The 18,130-nt window shown below is 38.3% G+C and overlaps 1 protein-coding gene across 4 annotated transcripts in view; it reads right to left on the bottom strand.

Annotated features, from left to right (window-relative positions):
• LOC133621265 (lamin-A-like) overlaps positions 1–18,130 on the bottom strand; it is a 49,150-nt gene that overhangs the window by 17,593 nt on the left and 13,427 nt on the right. Inside the window, exon 1 of one of the 4 annotated variants that reach the window (XM_061983281.2) lies at positions 12,879–13,070. The exons of the other annotated variants lie outside the window; for them this stretch is intronic. The gene's annotated coding sequence lies outside the window, so the exon portion shown is untranslated. Of the gene's footprint in view, positions 1–12,878; positions 13,071–18,130 lie in introns of those variants that run through there. 4 annotated transcript variants of the gene reach the window in all.

The following is an 18,130-nucleotide window of genomic DNA, read 5'->3' as shown; positions in this document are numbered from 1 at the left end:
ATACATTACCTTTTGCACTATATTAATTTATATTATTATGTGTTGTCAACTTTGTACTTTTTTATGTCATTGCCTGAAATAAAGAAATAAATGAAAAATACAAATACAAATAAAATGAAAAATGTTATAAAGCCCTTTTCTAAAAAAATAAATTCTGCTGCATTCGGGCGGAAGGCGGTGTACACCCTGGACAAGTCGCAACCTCATCACAGGGCCAACACAGATAGACGGACAACATTCACACTCACATTCACACAATTACATATATTTACACTTTATTCATCTCTAATAATAAAACAAAATATTATATCATCATACATTTCAAAAAAATGTTATTGTTCAAATAAAGATAAATACTTAAATATCTGCTTGACTTATGATTTCAAAGCAAGTAATCCAACAAACTGTTCATGTAAAAATTTTACAGTAAAATTTTTTACAGTAAAATCCACTTTTAATATAGAGTAATAATCCACTATAAAATACAACAACCATAGGTTTTACAGTATAAAAAACTTTTATTTTTTACGTAAAAAAACAGTGGTACCGTTTTTCCATTCCATTTAATTTAATTCCATGTATTTTTTTATTGTATATGCTGTAAAAAAAAAAAAAAAATGCAAATATTACATGGCCCTCAATGAAAACGAGTGTTGTGTAAATGGTAAATAAAAACAGAATACAATGATTTGCAAATCCTTTTCAACTTATATTCAATTGAATAGACTGCAAAGACAAGATATTTAATGTTCCAAATGAGAAACTATTTTTTTTTTTTGCAAATAATGATTAACTTAGAATTTAATGGCAGCAACACATTGCAAAAAAGTTGTCACAGGGGCATTTTTACCACTGTGTTACATGGCTGTGGAGGGGGGCGTGGACTGCGGGCCTGCCGTGGAGCGGGGGGTGGGGGGGGGGGGTGTAAGGACCGGCCTCGAAGCCAGCGGCAGGTGAGTAGATTGCCCAGCTGGGGCTTGTTATCTAATCACCTGTCGCCCTTATTAGCAGCAGCCGGTACGAGACACGTTGTTGGAGTTGGAGCCAGAGAGAGACACACGCCCAGAGACAAATCATATTGCTGGAAAGCAAGCCACCCCCGGGTGTTTATGAAAATAAAAGACTTGACTCAAACTGTCTACCGAGCTCTCGACGATCTGACGGCCAGGAGAACCCACAACAAGAGGGAAACCTCACAATGGCCTTTCCTTTTAACAACATTCAGTAAACGTTTGGGAACCTAAGAGACCAATCTTTTAAGCTTTTCAGGTGGAATTCTTTCCCATTCTTGCTTGATGTACAGCTTAAGTTGTTCAACAGTCCGGAGTCTCCGTTGTGCTATTTTAGGCTTCATAATTCGCCACACATTTTAAATGGGAAACAGGTCTGGACTACAGGCAGGCCAGTCTAGTACCCACACTCTTTTACTATGAAGCCACGCTGTTTTAACACGTGGCTTGGCATTGTCTTGCTGAAATAAGCAGGGGCGTCCATGAAAAAGACGTTGCTTGGATGGCAACATATGTTGCTTCAAAGCCTGTATGTACCTTTCAGCATTAATGGTGCCTTCACACATGTGTAAATTACCCATGTCTTGGCCACTAATACACCCCCATACCATCACAGATGCTGCCTTTTACACTTTGCGCCTATAACAGCCTTGACGTCCACAGTTTCCAAAAACAATTTGTAATGTGGACTCGTCAGACCACAGAACACTTTTCCACTTTGCATCAGTCCATAGATGAGCTCAAGCCCAGCGAAGCCGGCGGCGTTTCTGGGTGTTGTTGATAAATCACTTTCGCTTTGCATAGTAGAGTTTTAACTTGCACTTACAGATGTAGCGACCAATAGTAGATACTGACCGTGGTTTTCTGAAGTGTTTCTGAGCCCATTTGGTGATATCCTTTACACACTGATGTCGCTTTTTTGATGCAAAACCGCCTGAGGGATCGAAGGTTACGTGCAGTGATTTCTCCAGATTCTCTGAACCCTTTGATGATATTACAGACCGTAGATGGTGAAATCCCTAAATTCCTTGCAATAGCTGGTTGAGAAATGTTGTTCTTAAACTGTTCAACAACTTGCTCATGCATTTGTTGACAAAGTGGTGACCCTCGCCCCATCCTTGTTTGTGAATGACTGAGCATTTCATGGAAGCTGCTTTTATACCCAATCATGGCACCCACCTGTTCCCAATTAGCCTGTTCACCCGTGGGATGCTCCAAATAAGTGTTTGATGAGCATTCCTCAACTTTCTCAGTCTTTTTTGCCACTTGTGCCAGCTTTTTTGAAACATGTTGCAGGCTTCAAATTCCAAATGAGCTAATATTTGCAAAAAAATAAAGTGATCCAGTTCGAACGTTAAGTATCTTGTCTTTGCAGTCTATTCAATTGAATATAAGTTGAAAAGGATTAGCAAATCATTGTATTCTGTTTTTATTTACCATTTACACAACGTGACAACTTCACTGCTTTTGGGTTTTGTAGAATGGGAAAATGCTAAATATAAAATATTTCAAAAAAATAAGTTGCAGAATGGAATATTGGAGGTTGCGTAATTACAGCCCTGATTAGGTCAATAATTCATGAGATGTTGACTTTGACACAATCGACAAGTAGACAGAAATTATTATTATTATTTTTACAGAATGAGAGAAAAAAGCAGGCATGACTTGGTTGAGTTGCCATGTTATACATAACTGCCCTAGGTCATTTTTATTGAATTTAGAGTAGTTTAATGGCATTTACGCTCATCAAAGCTCTGAGAATGTATTCATGGTTTTCTAACGCCACCAGGGGTGCAGTCGCACCAATACAATATTTTCTTGTTCTTCAATCGGCAAGAATGAGATTAATCCGGTTGTCCTTGAAAAATCACCGTAATATACTAGGACAGTGATTCTCAAACTGTAGTACGTGTACCAGTATTGGTACGCGGGCTCTATCTAGTAGTACGCCAAAAAAAAAAATCACTTGATTAAAGTACTTTGTTTTATTTTGCTATATTCAAACACAGTGTTACTGTTCAAACTGTGTATAATGTTACAGGAGTCAAAAATATTCAATATAATTGTTAAATAAAACATCTGGCTTGTGCTTAATGAATACTTAGGCCTACAATGCTACGGTATTTCAATGTTTAATGTATGGTGTAGTGTTGTCCCAGTACCAAAAATGTATTTTGATATTTTTCGATACTTTTCTAAATAAAAGGGGACTTTAGAGGCGGTATATTACCGAATATGATTTGTTAGTATTGTGGTACTATACTATACTGGTGGTACTCGCAGAGCCAAGTTTTTTTATGAGGTGGTGCTAAAGTTTGATAACCACTGTACTACTTTTTAACTGTCTGTTAAAAATGAGCAGTTATAATGAGGCCAAAATAGTTCTTGAGAGAAAGTGTGTATACTTTATGTTTAAATCATATACTAAAAGCATTTCAAAAACACACAATCCAACTTTGTAGAAAATAAAAATTAAAAAAATGTGAAAAACTCCCCGGCAAAATGTCAGATTGCTCATCTTCAAACTGAACAGTCATATCACATAAAAACACATTTAATGCAAAATTTGGGTTAAGACAGATTTTAGCCTTTTGATACACTTCTGAGCATCTTTAGTTCTTCAATTAGGACATTTACGGGCTGAGTTCACACATGGGTACAGTACTCTGGTCCAGACCAAAAAAAGATTGGTGGATAATGTCAGTGATCACACTTTTTCGCATTTTTGTCATGGGACCAAAAGCTGCAAAAAAAACAAAAAACCATAAGGGACATTCCACTGAATTTGTGCCATCTGTGCCCCAGGAAATAAAATTAATAAACGCCTGATAAAATGAACGGTGTAAATTTTGTTACTAAGTGGTTTATTATCTTAAAAAAAAAAAAAAAGATTGGGCCCAGGATCACCCCAGCTTCCAGAAGAACACCAAGACCCATGGCCCTGACTGGTTCCATGTCAATATTCAACTGTTATTTAATCAGGGAAATTACCACACCAAAGTCAAATCCATCCTTCTGGTGATAAAGATTTGTAAGATAGGATAGATCAGGTGTCCCCAAAAAATTTGGCCGGGGGTGTGTGTGTGTTCTTGTATTTCTACCCTTCTTGAGACATCAACAAGGAAAAGTACCTTCCATATGAGGAGGTGTGAACAAGTGATGACATAAATCATGGTCCCAATAACATTGCATGTAATAGAGAATGTCTCATTTGCACCCCTGCTGGTGACATCTATCAAAATGAGGTTGGTCACAAAAAAGAGGGATTTTTCAAATTGACTGTGTCGCTTTTAAAAGTGCTCCCCCTCTCGTCAACATATGAAATAACAAGTGTGTGTAAAAATTTGAAGTGTTCCCCCTCTGCCCAACATATGTAATAACAAACGTGTGTAAGAAATTGAAATTGTATTTTTTTTTTTTATAAATAATAATAAATATGTATATAAAAGACATACTGTAATAACTTGAAGTAAATAATGAAGATTAAAAACCAATTACGAACAAAAAATGCAAAAAATAATAATAATGAACTATAAGCTTACTTTTTTAAATTTTTGCATAGTACCGGTATGTATATATTATTAATGGAGTAAATACAAATCTTTATTTATCTAGAAAGGGTGGTCCTAAAGAGGCAACCATTTTCGGGGGTCTCGAGAAGGTAAGAAATACAAGAATGTGTGTGTGTGTGTGTGTATTTGTGTGTGTGTGTGTGTATATATATATATTAGAGATGCGCGGATAGGCAATTATTTCATCCGCAACCGCATCAGAAAGTCGTCAACCATCCGCAATCCACCCGATCTAACATTTGATCAGAACCGCACCCGCCCGCCATCCGCCCGTTGTTATATATCTAATATAGACGATGCAAGGCATTAGTGAGGTTATAAAGCTTTTGCCTGTTAAAGAAAGGAGACTGATCCAATGCAGCACAGACATTCGCGTGCCACGCTGTCACGACCCAGACGCACACCAGTGCGCAATCATATGGGAGCCGCGCTGAGCGCACCTCCAAGCACGTCTCGCTGCCGGCGACGGCCGGGTATATGGGCCCGACGCTCCAGCGCCATCCATTTTCAGGGCTAGTTGATTCGGCAGGTGGGTTGTTACACACTCCTTAGCGGGTTCCGACTTCCATGGCCACCGTCCTAGCTGCTGTCTATATCAACTAGGGTGAGCCCCACCCCTTTCGTGAGCGACCCCTGAGTGACCCCTGTTACGCGCCCCCGGCAACAGGGGTGGCGGGCAGGTAAGCTGCGTGGGCGGAGCGCGCGGAGTGACCCCTGTTACGAGCCCCCGGCCACGGGGGTGGCGGGCAGGTAAGCTGCTTACCTGCTGCGCGTGACGCCGGCCGCGGCGAAGGCGGACGAGGCGGGGTGTCGGTGCGGTGGGCGCGGTGGTGACCCTGGACGTGCGTCGGGCCCTTCTCGCGGATCGCCTCAGCTACGGCTCCCGGTGGGGCCCTCTCGGGGGAAGGGGCCTCGGTCCCGGACCCCGGCGAGGCGTCCCTTCTCCGCTTCGTAAAAGTGTCCATCTCTTTTTCTTTTTCTTCTTCTGTTGTGGCATATGCTGCAGGTGCCTGCTCGTTTTTCGTATGTGGGTAACAACATTTAACTATGTATATATATTTACCAATTGGTTTAACTGCCACCCGCCTGAATCTATTTAAAATCTAATTTTTTTTATTTCAACCACCCGACCCGACCCGACCCGCGGATAAAATCTAATTTTTTTTTATTTCATCCGCCCGATCCGCGGATAATCCGCGGACTCCGCGGTTGTGCCCGCAAACCGCGCATCTCTAATATATATATATACATATATATACACATACAGTACATATATACTGTACATATACACTGTATATAAAAATACATTTAGATATATATGTACATATATATACATGTGAATTATTGAAGTGAATTATATTTATATAGCGCTTTTTCTCTAGTGACTCAAAGCGCTTTACATTGTGAAACCCAATATCTAAGTTACATTTAAACCAGTGTGGGTGGCACTGGGAGCAGGTTGGTAAAAGTGTCTTGCCCAAGGACACAACGGCAGTGACTAGGATGGCGGAAGCGGGGATTGAACCTGGAACCATCAAGTTGCTGGCACGGTCGCTCTACCGACCGAGCTATACCGCCCCGCATATATATCTATATACATACATATGTACATCCATCCATCCATTTTCTACCGCTTATTCCCTTTGGGGTCGCGGGGGGCGATGGAGCCTATCTCAGCTACAATCGGGCGGAAGGCAGGGTACACCCTGGACAAGTCGCCACCTCATCACAGGGCCAACACAGATAGACAGACAACATTCATATATATGCATATATATATATATTTTATTTTTTATTCCTCACGCTCTAATTGACTAAAAGAGTGCACGCTTGCCCGACACTGCGGCGCGAGCGCGATGATGTCACATTACCGATGGGAAAATGCATTTTTAGACAATATGATTTGCCAGAGTGGCTCGGAGACCCCGAGAGGAACAAGCGGTAGAAAATAGATTAGAAAGGACACATTTTTTTAAAAACTTGAGACTTCCCCCGGGCCGGATTTTGGATGCTGGCGGGCGGTAGTTTGGGGACCACTGATCTTTACTTTACCGCTGCCGGGTATTTATTTCTATTCTTTTATTGTAATATTTTCAGAATGTGTTTGTTCTATTTTTGACCAAAGTAACAATCTGAAGTTGTCTTTATTTTTTTAGTTTTAATGCCATGATTTAAATAGTCCGGCCCACGTGTGCGCAGATTTCCCTCCATGCGGCCCCTGAGTTAAAATGATTTGGACACCCCTGATGTATAGTATTACAGTATATGTAACAGCTGCAGCCAAAAAAATGGCAGCATAATAAATAAAATAGACATTATAAACAAAGAGAGGTAGCTAACGTAGAAGCGGTCGGACAAATTAAAGAAAAAAAAATGGAGACTTCCCGCGGGCCGGAATTTGGACGCTGGCGGGCTGCATTAGTTTGGGATAGATTGACTTTTATTTATACCACAATGGGGAAATGACCTTGTTGCAGTGCAGGTTTTTACATACAGCAACAGAAGTAAAGCGTAATGAAAAACAAACAAATAGCAATAAATACTACATTTTGCTCACTAATATGTATTAATAGAATATAAAATACAATAAAAAAAAAAAAACACTAACATCCGTATTACTACTCCCCTTTGGAATGCTAACTACTATCACATGTACTTCATTGTGATTTGTATCGCTTGTTTTTTTCTCTCTAAATTTGGATCTTGAGAGGGAGACAGTGTCTTCCGGCCATAAAGAATCAGGAGATTCGCTCCATGAAGCCACATGGCCTTTATTCTTCTTGTTAGCTTTTCATTATAAACACCATTTTTATTTTTATTTTTTTTTAAAAGCCTTTTTTTTTTTTTTTTAGATGTATGCATACTAGTTTTAGCTATTTGGCTGTTCTAGTTTTTATTTTTATTTATTTTTTAAATTTATTTATCTTTTTATTTTTTTTAACACACTGTAGCACTTTGAGGTTGTTTACTCAATGTAAAGTGCTTTTTACAAATACAATCTATTATTGTTATTATTACCACACTTTCTTGCTGGAAAGAGAATTTCGCCATACCAACACAATCCTTATCTGTGTCTCAGAAACTACCCATTTGTTTGTCCAATTTTTTATTTTTTTTTACCATAATCTAATAAGGAGATAAATATTAAAGACAGACTTTAATCACTGACGACAGGAAATAAATTTTTTTTTTAATTAATAAATTACACTAAAAAGTCAAATAAAATACTGTACAATTAAAAAAGGAAAATACAATAAATGAAAAATAAATATATTAGACAAAATTTGTAAAAAAACAAACACAAATTTAAAGTTAAAGTTAAAGTACCCATGATTGTCACACACACACACTAAATACATGCTGGCTATACTGAGCATTAAATTGTGAAATAATAATATAAATGGATTAAATCAGGATAGCTCAGGGGTCCCCAAACTACGGCCAGCGGGCCAGATACGGACCGCCAGCGTCCAAAATCCGGCCCGCAGGAGTAAAAAAAAAAATTCATTATAATATTTCGTATATCTGTCCTTTCTCGCCCATCCATGAATCTATTTCCTACCGCTTGTTACTATTGGGGTCTCCTAGCCGCTCAGGCAAATCATATTGTCTAAAATGCATTTTCCCATCAATAAGGTGACGTCATCAGTGTCGCAGCAAGCGCTCTTTCAGTCAATTAGTGCACGGGGAAAAATCGTTGGGTGTCATGTCTGTATTATCATGTTTTGTTTTAAGTCATGTTTTGTTTAGTTTCTGTCTTTTCACTCCCTTGTCTGGTCACCATAGCAACCATTAGTTTTCACCTGTCACGTCACGCACCTGTTTCACGTTTTGAGTCACGCACCTGCTTTCACTAATCATGTCCATAGTATTTAAGTTCATTCATTTTCTGTTGTTAGTCCTGACGACCACACCACATTTATGCTCTGTCCATTGTTTCATGTCCATGTTCACGCTGCTCCTTTTTTGTCCATGCCAAGTAAGTTTTCTTTATTCAAGCCATAATTTGCAAGTTTTGTTTAATTGTTCATAGTTTATTCTCCGCCACTGTGCGCGCCTTTTGTTTGATCCTTTTTTTTGTATTTATAGTTAATAAATAAATCATGTACCTTAATTCCCGTCTCGCCCGTGCCAACTTTCCGTTGCATCCTGGAAAAGCACACACCCCGGACCAAGTCTTGACAGTGGGGAAACGTAAAATATATTCCGAGTGTAGAGTTTTTAAACATCAGTGGACATGTGACTTTTTTTTGTTCAGTGTAAGGAGAAGGCAGTTTGTCTAATCTGCAAAGAGACAGATATATATATATATATATATAGACATATACTGTGTATATATATATATATATATATATACATACATACATACATGTATTTAGATATATAAATATATACATACTTGTATATATATATTGTTTTATGTCCTTTTTGATCAAAACTCTGTTTATTATGGCAAAAACATAAAATGTTCATTATTATTTTTTGAGCAATTACATAATCCCACTAACATTTTTGGGGATCCAAAAGTGCCCCACTAATAAAAGTGTTAAAAATAACATTTACATTTCCATGTCAACTTAAGTGCTATCCGTCGATCATAAGTTTTTTTATTTATTATTGTTTTATGCCATTTTTGTCAAAAAATATTTTGTTTTTAAATATGGCGAACACACAAAATACGCAATATTTTCCCAAAAAAGATTTAAAAGTGGAATATTTGATGTGAAGTATTTGGAGCCTTAAATAAGTCAATGATTAATAAGAACTTTGATTTTGATTCATTATTATTTTTGAGAAATGACAGTTTTAAAGGAAAATAAAACAGTCTGCATTGTAGCTTTTTTGTTATTAGTCAATATTGCAACTTTGACCTTGTTACATTTTACCTGTTTGTTATCTTATTCAACGTCTTATAGTTTTGTAATAGTATTTGTAGAATGTGCCGCTGGCTGTTAAACAATTATCTGCGGGCCACACTTTGGACACACTGATTTAAACCTTAATCTCTAACAGTTTGGACCAGGGGTGTCCAAACATATTCTACTGAGGGCCACACACTAAAAACAAATCAAAGGATAAAGGGACTATTTTTTTTAAATGTATAATTTCAAAACCAATACAATACATGGATATTTTTTTTCCCATTAGAGCTCACGTCAAGTTTGGTCCCAGGACCCTATCAATCATAAAAATGTAAAAAATAATAAGTCATATTATAAGTGTTTTAGTTTTTTTATTCAATGCTTAAATTTCTAGGCCAACTTCAGGTTCATCTATTGATATAAAGTTTGTTTTTACTGTTTTATGGCCTTTTTGATCAAAACTCTGTTTATTATGGCAACAACTTAAAATGTGCAATATTACCCCCCAGAAGTAGGTCAATATTTCATAACAGTGATTTGAATTCATTATTTTTTTTTGAGCAATTACATGATCCCACTAAAGTTTTGGGGTATCTAAAAGTGTAAAAAATAAGACATAGTTTTTCTACTTTTAACATTTAAATTTCTATGTCAATTTAAGTGCTATCTGTCGATCATAAGTTGTTTTTTTTAATTGTTTTATGCCATTTATGTCAAAGAATATTTTGTTTTTATATGGCGAACACACAATATTTTCCTTAAAACGATTTCAAAGTGGAATATTTAATGTGAAGTAATTGGAGCCTAAAATAGGTCAATGATTCATAAGAACTTTGATTTGCATTCATTATTATTTAAGAGTAATGACAGTTTTAAAGGAAAAAAACAGTCTGCATTGTAACTAATTAACGTTATTAGTCAATATTGCAACTTAGAACTTGCTACATTTTACCTGTTTGGTATTTTATTCAACGTCTTACTGTTTTTTTTTTATAGTATTTGTAGAATGTGTTAAAAAATTGGCTAGGATTAAAACCTTCATAGCAAACAAACAAGAGTATCACTGTCGTGCGTGTCTCTTCATGGCCACATGAGGGCGCTGTTCCACCAATGGCGGCTGTTATTCCCACTGCTGAATTTATTTCAAGGTAAAACCGCGTTCTAAATGTACTATACACGGTCCGTGGTCATATTTCACTGTAACATATGGTGTGAGCAACATCAAAACGGGTATATGTAATAATTATCATCAAAATATCATCATTTTAAGATTATGGTACGTAGTTTGTCGTTTCCCCGTCCGCGTACTCCCTTAATTGGATTTTCCGCCTTTCTCAAAAAAACTTTTTTACTTTTCTCAAGTCGTGTGTCTTAAGTGGTTCTACAGGCGGAGGAGTATGATTATGTTTTAAGAAGTATTAAATAAGATTATGATTAATAAAGTTTTAAATAAGCTTCGTCATTGTCGTTTGGACCAAAGAAAGCTGGCCGCAGTACTTCCGGTTCCGTGTTGTGCCATTACCGTGACGTCATCCCTCACGCGTTACAAAGCTTTAATACATATAAAAGGATTTTAAAGTCACGGGAAGATTAAAAAAAAAAAAAAAGTTAAAAGCAGAGGAATAGCCATGATAAGTCAACAAGGAACAACGAGACGAAGGACTTCTCTCTTCTTGTAGTGTTTTACTGATGCGACAATGTGGATGTACACACATTTGGCTGCTGGGTTCAATGTTGCTGATGTTTACCACAAAGGTGGCTGGGGGTGACACCATCAAGTCTGCACATTCTACTAACACCACAAATGACCATGAAAGGGCGCATATTGTGTCCTTTATGTGGGGGCATGTGCATACCCCTTTTATGGTGGCATCATTGGTATTCTTGGCTTTTTTGGCTAAACTAGGTATGTATACTTTTGCTATTCAATACAATATTGCTGTTGAAAATGCATCGAGATTAATGAGAAAAGAGAAGAAAAGCAGATATTTGTGGTACAACGACTTTGTTATGTATTTACAGTACAGGCCAAAAGTTTGGACACACCTCATTCAATGCGTTTTCTTTATTTTCATGACTACCGCATTTTTCGGAGTATAAGTCGCACCGGCCGAAAATGCATAATAAAGGGAAAAACATATATAAATCGAGTTTTTGGGGGGAATTTATTGGATAAAAGCCAACACCAAGAATAGACATTTGAAAGGCAATTTAAAATAAATAAAGAATAGTGAACAACAGGCTGAATAAGTGTACGTTATATGAGGCATAAATAAGCAACTGGTATGTTAACGTAACATATTATGGTAAGAGTCATTCAAATAACTATAACATATAGAACATGCTATACGTTTACCAAACAATCTGTCACTCCTAATCGCTAAATCCTATGAAATCTTATACGTCTAGTCCAGTGGTTCTTAACCTTGTTGGAGGTACCAAACCCCACAAGTTTCATATGCGCATTCACCGAACCCTTCTTTAGTAAAAAAAAATGTTTGTTTTTTTTCAAATTCAAGACAAAGTTATGTTTTTTTTTACTGGTGCACAAAATGAAGCGTGCATGAACATCACCTTGTTCAAAGAACAAAACCAACACAGTGCATGAACTCACAACAAATTACACACCTGCAAAGCAGTGTGACTTCAGTTGTTGCCGTAGCCATAATAAGCTGATAGGGAGAAGTTTTTATTTACACGATGAGTCAGGTGTGTTTTGACCTCAGCGGCGGAGGCTACGCCGAAACCCTGAGGCCGACACACCGAACCCCTAGGGTTCGATCGAACCCAGGTTAAGAATCACTGGTCTAGTCTCTTACGTGAATGAGCTAAATAATATAATGTGTTAATAATTTCACACATATGTCGCTCCTGAGTATAAGTCGCACCCCCGGCCAAACTATGAAAAAAAACTGCGACTTATACTCCGAAAAATACAGTATTTACATTGTAGATTGTCACATCAAAACTATGAATGAACACATGTGGAGTTATGTACTTAACAAAAAAAGGTGAAATAACTGAAAACATGTTATATATTCTAGTTTCTTCAAAATAGCCACCCGTTCTGATTACTGCTTTGCACACTCTGGGCATTCTCTCCATGAGCTTCAAGAGGTAGTTGTCATGACGAGGGGTTTTTCGCAGCTTACTGCGAGCTTTGTTCTCCCGGGATGCAATCGGACTAGACCGGACAAGGCTTGAAGGTAGGAACATTATTTAATTTCTCTAAAAGTCAACGAAGTACAAAAAACAAAAAACAACCCGAAGGCAAGCGTGCCTATTGCACGCGGAAGCTAAGGCAAAAACTTAGGACATGAAACCTGAAACTTGGGACATGAAACCCGCACTAAACTGTGACATGAAACAAATAGCTTTACCTATGGAAAGGAGCAGCATGAACTGTGGTATGGCATGAAATAAGCAAGACTTACTGTGGCCAGAAAAGAGCAATGTCGCCAGACCGACTGACTGGCAAAGGCGGTTTAAATAGTCATCTCCTGATTAAAGTAGGTGCGTGTCTTGAACAAATGAGGCAGGTGAAACTAATGAGTCGCCATGGTGACAAAACAAACAAGGAAGCGCAAACAGGAACTAAAAGAGTCCAAAAACGAACAAAACATAATCCATACCAACAAAACATAATCCAGACCACAGAACATGACAGTAGTAACCTGAAATGTTTTTTTTTTTTTACTTCACAGGTGTCATAGTTTGATGCCTTCAGTGACAATCTACAATGTAAATAGTCATGAAAATAAAGAAAACACATTGGCAGAGGGGTTAGTGCATCTGCCTCACAATACGAAGGTCCTGAGTAGTCTTGGGTTCAATCCCGGGCTCGGGATCTTTCTGTGTGGAGTTTGCATGTTCTCCCCGTGACTGCGTTGGTTCCCTCCGGGTACTCCGGCTTCCTCCCACTTCCAAAAACATGCACCTGGGGATAAGTTGATTGGCAACACTAAATTGGCCCTAGTGTGTGAATGTTGTCTGTCTATCTGTGTTGGCCCTGTGATGAGGTGGCGACTTGTCCAGGGTGTACGCCGCCTTCCGCCCGAATGCAGCTGAGATAGGCTCCAGCACCCCCCGCGACCCCAAACAGGACAAGCGGTAGAAAATGGATGAATGGATGGGCATTGAAATGAGAAGGTGTGTCCAAACCTTTGGCCTGTACTGTTTATGTTATAGCCTTTTTTATTTACAAATGACATCATGCTACCACCATGTAGAAAGAATATTAAGAAAGACATTGGTTTGTTTTATAAGCTTAAAGGCTCCAAGCCACTGCTGTTCTTTTTAAATTGTAAAATAGTTGACTATTGTTGCTATTAATGACCACATTTATTGGCACAGTAGTGTTTCTTGTGATAATAGGGATCAACAGAGTATTGGCCAAGCCTATTATCAGCCCCGATATTTGCCATTTTGACGTACAGTACAGGCAGGGGCGCCGAAAAGGGGGGGTAAAGGAGACGGATTCTAGGGGCCCATGATGGAGGGGGGCCCAGAGAGGCCCCTAATGATGATGAAATTATAATACAGAAAAAATAATGACACTGTGTTGGGGGCCCTGTAAAGATTCTTTTCATGGGGCCCAAAATCCCTAGCGGTGCCCCTGAGTACAGGGGTTGGACAGACCTTACTCATTCAGTGTGTTTTCTTTATTTTCATGACTATTTACATTGCAGATTGTCACTGAAGGCATAAAAAACTATAGGAACACATGTGGAGTCATGCACTTCACAAAAAAAAAGGTGAAATAACTGAAAACATGTTTTATATTCTAGCTTCTTCAAAATAGCCACCCTTTGCTCTGATTACTGCTTTGCCCTAGGGGGGGGGGTTACCCACATATGCGGTCCTCTCCAAGGTTTCTCATAGTCATTCACATCGACGTCCCACTGGGGTGAGTTCTTCCTTGCCCTTATGTGGGCTTTGTACCGAGGATGTCGTTGTGGCTTGTGCAGCCCTTTGAGACACTTGTGATTTAGGGCTATATAAATAAACATTGATTGATTGGCATTGATTGATTGCACACTCTTAGCATTCTCTCCATGAGCTTCAAGCACGCCTGTGAAGTGAAAACCATTCCAGGAATTTGGAATAATTTCCCTCGTCGATCAATAAAGTTTGTCTAAGTCTAAGTCGACTACCTCTTGAAGCTCATGGAGAGAATGCCAAGAGTGTGCGAAAAAGTAATCAGAGCAAAGGGTGGCTATTTTGAAGCAACTAGAATACAAAACATGTTTTCAGTTATTTCACCTTTTTTTTAGGTCCATAACTCCACATGTGTTCATTCATAGTTTTGATGTGACAATCTACAATGTAAATAGTCATGAAAATAAAGAAAATGCATTGAATGGGAAGGTGTGTCCAAACGTTTGGCCTGTACTGTATATGTGTTTCTGCCTTTGATATTACCCATGTGAACACGGTATAGGGCTTGACTACAGTAAAAGTGAGTATTGTAATACAGTAGTACCTCACCTTACGGGCCGAATTGGTTCTGTGACAGAGCTCTTACCTCAAAACACCTGTATCTCAAATCAACGTCTTTGGTATAAAACAATTCAATCGAATGTAGTACTAACAACTACACAATAGTTTTATGAAGTAAATTAATAATAACGTGCAGCATTTTCCTTGGAGAGGGGACTTCTACGGTATCTCCTTCGAGCTGCTTCTGTCAAACACACCATCAACAGCTTGTCTATATTTTCATGGATATATGTCCGCCTTTAAGATAATAATTTACCATCCTTGGCTGGCGCTAGACTCATTCTGTTTCAGCGTGGTGCGGAATGAGACGCCAGCCCGGGATGTTGAATTAATATCTTAACGGCGGACATTTATCCATGAAAATATGGAGAAGCCGCCGATGGTGTGTTTGACAGAGAAGCAGCTCAAAGGAGATGTAGCATTTCACTTTTCAATATAAATTAACTTCATGAAATTATAGTAGTGCATTCTATTGTATTATTTTTTACACAATGTCAACTAGTGTGCTAATCGCTAGCTGGCAACGAGCAAGCTAATCACTACCGGTAATTAGCAAATAGTGTGCTTATTGCTTTCAAGTTAAACTGGTCCTAAAGGTAATGTGCAATACTGAGACATGCAATAGTGCCGCTAATAGCTAGCTGGCAAATGTTATGCAAATCGTTAGCTGGCAAATTGCTAGCTAATCACTAGATAGCAAATACTGTGTTTATTGTTTTTAAAGGTACCTTGGTATTGTGCAATACTCTGTAAGATACTTTAAATACAGTATAGTGCCACTAATAATTAGCTGGCAACTGTTATGCAAATCCTTAGCTGGAGAATCGCAAGCTAATCGCTACCTAACAAATAGTGTACTAATTGCTAGCTAGCAAATAGTGTGCTTATTGCTTTTAAAAGGTACCTTAGTATTGTGCAATACTAAGATATCTTAAATACAGATACAAATCATTTTGCTAGCTGGAAAAATCACAAGCTAATCACTACCTAACAAATAGTGTGCTAATTGCTAGCTAGCAAATAAGCAAATAGTGCGCAAATTGCTTTTAAAGGTATATTAGTATTGTGCAATACTAAGATATCTTCTATACAGTATAGTGCCGCTAATAGCTAGCTGGTAACTGTTATGCCAATCATTTTGCTAGCTGGAAAATCGCAAGCTAATCGCTACCTAACAAGTAGTGTGCTAATTGCTAGCTAGCAAATAGTGCGCAAATTGCTTTTAAAGGTAAATTGGTATTGTGCAATACTAAGATATCTTCAATACAGTATTGTTCTGCTAATACCTTGATGGCAACTGTTGTGCAAATCGTTAGCTGGCAAATTGCTAGCTAATAGTGTGCTAATTGCTAGTTAGCAAATAAGCAAATAGTGCGCTAATTGCTTTTAAAGGTACATTGGTATTGTGCAAGACTAAGATATCTTCAATACAGTATTGTGCCGCTAATACCTAGATGGCAACTGTTGTGCAAATCGTTAGCTGGCAAATCGCTAGCTAATAGTGTGCTAATTGCTAGTTAGCAAATAGCAAGCTAATCACCAGCTGTCAACTAGCAGAGTAATCGCTATCTGGCAGCTAATGTTCCAATCGCCAGCTGGCAACTAGCGCTCTAACCGCCAGCTGACAGCTAGGACGCTAATAGCTAGAGGGCAACTAGAGCGCTAGCAAAATAGCTTTTAAGATCGTTAGCTATCTTAAAAGCTAACATGAATTGAATCAACGTTAATGTGTATCTCAAGACATTTACATTTGGTGGAACATTTGCGGGGGGAATATTAAAAAAAAAGTGTTAAATCAAAGATATCATGACCCCATCCCCATGCAGTACCTCTGCAAACCTCTATGAGTCACTGACACTAGGGGTGTAACGGTACGTGTATTTGTATTGACCCGTTTCGTTTCGGTTCGGAGGTGTACCAAACGAGTTTCCACACGGACATATTAAGTAGCGTAACACACGTTGTGTAAACAATGCACACCGAGGCACAACACACGGCATGCTAGCAGCTAACGGGCTAGGATAGACTGACCATACGTCCTCTTTTCACCGGACATGTCCTCTTTTGCGGGGCTGTCAGGGCGGAGTTTCTTAAATGCCTCAAATGTCCGGCATTTTGAGTTAGGGTTGCGTGTATTTTCAATGTACGTTCAGGGTTAAGAAGGGGTTAAAAACAAAACAAACAGCAGCATTGGTGAGGGAGGGGCAGAGACAGAGAGAGAGAGAGAGTTATGATAAACGCGCATGCGTCGCCAGGCTCTGCTTTTTATCCATAGATTTATCACATTTAATTTTTTATTATCTATAGCAGGGGTGTCAAAAGTGTGCCCCGGAGGCCATTTGCGGCCCACAGCTAATGTTATAAATAAAGGCCCATGGCACATTCTAAAAATACTATTAAAATAAATAAAAACTTCACAAAAGTGAAATAAAAAAGCTTAAAGGTTAAACGTCATTTAGAAAAAGTTGCAATGTTGACTAATAAAACAAAGCTGTTTTTTTTTCTTTCAAACTGTCATTGCTCAAAACATAATATTGAATCAAAATCAATGTTATTATGAATTATTGGCCTATCCAAGGTTCCCATTCCCGTAAGCACACATGATTGTGCGTGCTGCTGCTACACTAATAGTACTAACCTTTAACTGTTAATTTTACTCATTTTCATTCATTACTAGTTTCTATGTAACTGTTTGTATATTGTTTTACTTTCTTTTTTATTCAAGAAAATGTTTTTAATTTATTTATCTTTTTTTTTTTTTTTAAAGGACCTTATCTTCACCATACCTGGTTGTCCAAATTAGGCATAATAATGTGTTAATTCCACGACTGTAAATATCGGTATCGGTTGATATCGGTATCGGTAATTAAGAGTTGGACAATATCGGAATATCGGCAAAAAGCCGTTATCGGACATCCCTACTCTAAACCGAAATTTTTGTGTACCGTTACACCCCTAACTGACACCATTTTGAAGGCGTGTGCTTTACGGAAAAGGTTTGGCTGCAATATAAACGTAAAAAGTACGATGGTTTTAGAAATGCGGCCGTAAATCAGTCACGTTGAAAGCGAGGCCAAATGAGCAATTCTCTCTGTGGGCTTTGAAATGCTGCTTAGGCTCACCTGTGAGTTGAAGTTGAGCATAGACAAAGTATAATAGCACGCCAACGTGACCGCTCGCCAAAATC

The sequence above is a fragment of the Nerophis lumbriciformis genome, linkage group LG21, assembly GCF_033978685.3.
Source record: "Nerophis lumbriciformis linkage group LG21, RoL_Nlum_v2.1, whole genome shotgun sequence".
NCBI lineage: Eukaryota > Metazoa > Chordata > Actinopteri > Syngnathiformes > Syngnathidae > Nerophis > Nerophis lumbriciformis.
This window is presented reverse-complemented; position numbering and strand designations above follow the sequence as displayed.